A 6000-nucleotide genomic window follows, 5' to 3' on the forward strand; every position below is an offset into this window, starting at 1 on the left:
CAGTAATTAATAATAAATACACACAAATTTGTGAAATGTATAAAATTAATATAACGTGTTCATGTTCTTGAAATTAATTCCAAAATAAATTAGACAAGAGAAGTATAAAAATAATTCGCAATTTAACAAAGTAATAAAAATATATACATACATAATAATAGAATACGTGATAAATTCAAGAGTTTTCTGTCTCACATTTATTCCTGAAATGTAGGTTGGATATGAGTTAGTTGAGTTTTAACAGTGACTAAATACTTTGTCGGAGATGAGTTTGTCACGAGTCTTGTTATTATATGTATATGTATTTTTATTATTTTCTTATTTTGTTAAATTGCGGACTACTATCCATATTTCTCTTATTTTATTTACTTTGTAATTAATTTTAAGAATGACACGATCACGTTACGTTAATTTTACATATTTCACGAATTTATGTATGTATTTATAATTACTGAGTATTAATATTTAAAAAAGTTGCAATGTAATTAAGATTTTGACTTATTTTTCATTTGACATGTTGGCGTATTTATTTAATATTTATAGTACATCTGGGGAAACTATACATTAAAAATGATCGAATAACGAAATGTCTATTAACTATTATAGAATTAAGAAATTGGATATAAATATCTTTTGATAACTCGTCAGCTTTTTCTATTTTTAGTTGAATTTAATAATTTATTAAAAATTTTTATTATTACTTAAGGTACATTTATAATTGGTTTTATTATAATTAATTTATTATAATTTAAATAAGACAATAAATTACATTAATGGAAAAAAATTAATAATTAATAATAATGAATAATATGATCAATGCTATCAATGATTGATATCAATTGATCTGCTTGTTGATCGCGATGCTCGAGATGAGAGGACATGCAAGGGGACGGGGGAAGCATAGGCGCCTTTCGTCAATCCTCAATCGCTGGCCGCTGAACGCACGCTTTCGTGGCAGCCTTGGAGGAAGAGAGACGGACGCCTCTCTCTTTTTAATAACCGAGTAGCGGCAGGCGTAGCGAGAGCGACCGAGCCGGCCCGAGACTCGAGGTACAAACCCGACCGACTCGGGTGCTCGGCGGTGTTCGGCGGTGCTCGGCGGAGCACCCGAGGTGCTCGCGGCCCAAAACTTGCACCCATAGCGGGCAAGAGAGAAAGAGAGAGCAAACTGTAACTAGGGTGGAATATACGTAATATAATTTTTATTATTTAATTATTTATAATTTAAATTAGAATACATATGCATATGTAATCTAACTCAAATTATAAATAATCAAATAAAAATTACATTACATATATGAAATAATAATAAAGTCTCTTTACCTGAGCGGCGGTGGTGGTGAGCACAAAGGACTTTCGAAAACATGTTGAGACAAGTTTCTCATTTGTTAGAAAGAAACAATAAATAAAAAAAGTTCGAAATTTATGACAGGGTAATTTGTTATAAAAACAAAAGAAAAAAGAAAGTTTAAAATTTATGATAAGGTAATTTGTTAAAAAGAAACAATAAACAAAAGAAAAAAAAATTCAAAATTTATGACAGGGTAATTTGTTAAAAAGAAACAATAAACAAAAGAAAATTTATGACAGGGTCAATTGTTACACAGAAACAATAAACAAAAGAAAAAAAGAAAGTTTAAAGTTTATGACAGGGTAATTTGTTAAAAAGAAACAATAAACAAAAGAAAATTTATGACAGGGTCAATTGTTAAAAAGAAACAATAAACAAAAGAAAAAAGAAATTTATGACAGAGTCAATTGTTATAAAGAACAATAAGAACAAAAGAAATTTGAAATTTATTTGACAGGTAATTACCTTCCCCCCCTCCCCCCCTCCCCTCCCCCCATTCTATTGTTTGGGTTAGAACCGGCCTAGCCCTACTACTGATATAGTTTTATGTTTGTCAATTTGCAATGATCGAATCGACTCGCGTCCTCGAGCATGACGTTCTTCCGACCGGCTTGCAGAGCGAACATGATATATCGTGGCTTTTCGAGTTGAGTAGCAGTCTTAATGGCCCACGAATGTTGGGTTGTGCGTTGCAACAGCGGAAACTCGTACAGATCCCATGAACGAAAAGCCATGCTCAGATATCGTCCACTTTCGAGAGCACGCAACATCGACAGTTTATTTATCTCGTTCAGCAGTACGTGTGGCATTCGCCACTGTACTTTGAATAATTCAATTTCAGGCTCTCTCGCCGGTTCACCAACTAAACAATTGTTGTCGTTGCGCGCGCGTATCAAGATCAACTCATGACGAGCGTTAATCACCACGCGTCTGTAATCTTCGCAAAATCCCAGTAGCATGTTGAGTGGCACACAAAAATTAAAATATCCGTTTGGGGGATTCCATGGATCCCAGCCGGCGTTCCTTGCAATTACGCTTCTGTCGGATGACATAGTTACATAGTTCTTGAGGGAGTTGGTTATTCCAACGTTTCTGTTGCGATCAATCTCCACACCGCGGCACCGTCGAGCTCGTATCGAATCTCATCGAACATGAACGCAATGCAATTATTTCCCAATGTCACATCAGATCCCTCAGCTGGTTTTTTTATCGTAAGTTTTCCCTCAATGTATAGAAAACTTTCAGATGGTAACGTGTATAAATCTTGCTGTTGTAAAGGTATTCTTATCTCATCGCTGTGTTTGAACGTTGTGTTGGCGAACGGATTATATGTGTGAGTCTCGATCTTGACGATGCGATTATCAAAGATAGGCTCGTCTTCAACGTTTAAAATGCTAGTCATTGTCGCACCACAAATCCTAGAGATTTTAAAAATTCAACGTTTGACACGGTAAGCCTCTTTTTCTTGGAACAGTCTGATGACTGAATATTACCCAAAGATATAGCAGGGATATCGGATGACTTTTGTAACGTTAATGCTTTCGTCGTAAAGATGTTTGCGTTTATTCTTCTCGCCCGTTCCGATGCGTTCAGTACGAGCATTTCACGTTCACGTTATCGTTGCAGCCGTCGTTGCACGTGTAATCTGACGCTGATTTCTTCTCCTCGAAAATCAACCAATCGTCCGTTCTGATCAACAACGTTACGTATCGTTAGATCCGTAACGCTTCGCACAATGATCGACAGGTAAATGATCTGCGACGGTCTTTCCGAGATCTTATATCCAGGCGACACATTCGGTGAAAACTCGTGTATCGTGTGCACGCTTTTGTCGTTGCTGTACGCACTCGCGGTCACGTTGCACTCTACGCGAATAATGTTTACGTTCATTATGTTGTATGACACGTCCGACTCGTGCCATATTCGCGGTTCCAATATACGTTTCGACGTGAATCCCAACAGCGAGCCGATGTTGTTGGGTTTACCAAAGTTTATTTTATAGGTACATTTAATCTCACATCTCATCGTATTATAGTTCGCACGAATCGTTATCGGGTATTCTCTGTCTTCATCTCCACCATTATTGCCTTTAATCGCGATGTCACCGTGCGGACGTATTTGCGAAATTTCGCGTTTCAAAAATTCGTTTATGGCATGCAGCTCGTACGATCCCTCGGGAATCGTAATCTCCACGTTGTCTTTGCCAAAGTAAAATTTATTGTTTGAAGCATTCACGTTCGGTATCGTGTTATATGTTTCAAAGATCGCTAGACCTAGCTCGTAGTAGTCGTCACTCAAATCTATGGCCGGAGAGTACCTAGCCGCGAGGATGGAGTGAGTCCCAGATGCGCACAGTAATAAACAGACACAGCAAGCTGAGTGAAACGGACACAGTAACAAACGGACACAGTAATAAACGGACACAGTGCGAAACGGACACAGTAACAAACGGACACAGTAACAAACGGACACAGACCAAATGCGCACAGAGCGAAACGGACACAGTGCGAAACGGACACAGACCAAATGCGCACAGAGCGAAACGGACACAGTGCGAAACGGACACAGACCAAATGCGCACACTGCACATGCGCACAGACCAAATGCATACACGGAAAGTCGCAAACCCATGTGATGCAGTGAATGCTTTGCACGCACACACACACACGGGGGGTGCAAGGGGGGCCTTCGGCCCCCCTTCCGCACCCACCCCGTCTAAGTCACTAACCTATGTGGACTTTACTCTGCTTGCAATGTACATGGATTGCATTTGGTCCGTGCGCACGTGCAGTGTGCGCATGTGCAGTGTGCGCATTTGGTCCGTGTGCATTTGGTCCGTGCGCATTTGGTCTGTGCCCGTTTCGCACTGTGTCCGTTTCGCTCTGTGCGCATTTGGTCTGCGTCCGTTTGTTACTATGTCCGTTTCGCTCTGTGCGCATTTGGTCTGTGTCCGTTTGTTACTGTGTCCGTTTATTACTGTGTCCGTTTGGTCTGTGTCCGTTTCGCACTGTGTCCGTTTCGCTCTGTGCGCATTTGGTCTGCGTCCGTTTGTTACTATGTCCGTTTCGCTCTGTGCGCATTTGGTCTGTGTCCGTTTGTTACTGTGTCCGTTTATTACTGTGTCCGTTTGGTCTGTGTCCGTTTGTTACTGTGTCCGTTTCACTCAGCCTGCTGTGTCCGTTTATTACTGTGCGCATCTGGGACGCTCCCCGAGGATACTGCTTTTGCCGCTCAGCGTAAGCGTCAGCGACATGTTTGAACGAATACTGAATTTAAACAGCGCAATGTCAATCTTTAAATCGAGTATAAAAATAGCAGGCAAAGTTGTCCACAGATACTCTGATCATAGGTTTGGTAAGACGTTTGGTTATACTCGATCGTTGTTACATTGTTCCCAAAGTATCGCACCAGTTCTCTAGACAGTCTAAGATTGCCGAAACTGTCGAAATACACAACGCGATTTTTCCTCTTTGCGTACGCTACCCAATGAGTACCAGGACTCGTTACATCGCCTAGGTTTACGATACCGCTCTCATTTAGACGCACACCGCTCGTTGGTAACGCGTTACGCATGAACACTCCTCTGAAATATGGAATACGCATAGCCAGTTGCAATAATTGTATGTTCGTCGTCGCACCCGTGGGTATTTTTAACGTTTCTTTGATGTTTTTTTTTGTTTCACACCTTTTCCATACTTGTACGGGGCGAAGTAAAGTCCTCGCCCACCTTGGTATGGGGCGAGATACACTCCGCGACCTTCCATCGCGTGATTGTGACGCTGCAGCTCCTCAAGCTGACGTCGCGAGGCTTTCTTGTCGTTCACCGCCTTTGCCACGCTGGCCGCTCCGCCTATCAATGATCCGAGTGCGCCTAGTATTGGTAAAATCGGTAATGCACCGCCTCGTTTTGCTGCTGGAAGTATACGTTTTTTTTTCTTTGTTGTCGTCTTCTTCTTCTTCACACCCATACCGATCTTTGTTTTGGCTTTCATGGCTGCCCAGATGGCAGCAGCGGCAGCTCTTTCTCCGAGAGCCGAATCTTTCGCGATTACGCGTTTTCGTGCTTTGTTGGCGAGTATCTCGTCCGCTGCGTGTCTGGCAGCAAGCTCGTTGCTCTGAGAATATGCAATGTCGTGTTCGCGGCACGCCGCGTCCAACGGATTTATACCTCGATCGCCTCTAGCTAATCGCTTTTCCAAGTGTGTTCCCGGCCCGCAAAACTGATAGCCTGGGATATGTAACTCGAAAGGAAGCGCGTTTATAGCGCGATTCAACAGATGACCGCAGCCGCTTTTTACCGATTTGTTCGTCGCGAAAGCTGACATTCGCTACAATTCTTGATCAACGGTGCTGGGCCGTTGATGTGCGTTTGCTGCTACGTTGATTGTAATGCTCGTTACAGTGACGATAGCTTCGAACCTCTTGATCCGCTTTTAAATGTTCCGGAAGCTTATCCCACACGTGATCGATATAGTTGCCGTACTTGCGTAACAGAACAATCTTTGACACGAATTGTAACTGCTTGGCGCTTAGGTCGAGAATATTGGAGAGATGTGATAGTATGAGATACATGTTAGATACTGAGTGATGCGCGGCTTCGCACACCTATAAATAGGGTGTACGATCATTCTCTGTAACCATATTTTAAG

Source organism: Monomorium pharaonis, chromosome 10 (genome assembly GCF_013373865.1).
Source record: "Monomorium pharaonis isolate MP-MQ-018 chromosome 10, ASM1337386v2, whole genome shotgun sequence".
NCBI classification, from domain to species: Eukaryota; Metazoa; Arthropoda; class Insecta; order Hymenoptera; family Formicidae; genus Monomorium; species Monomorium pharaonis.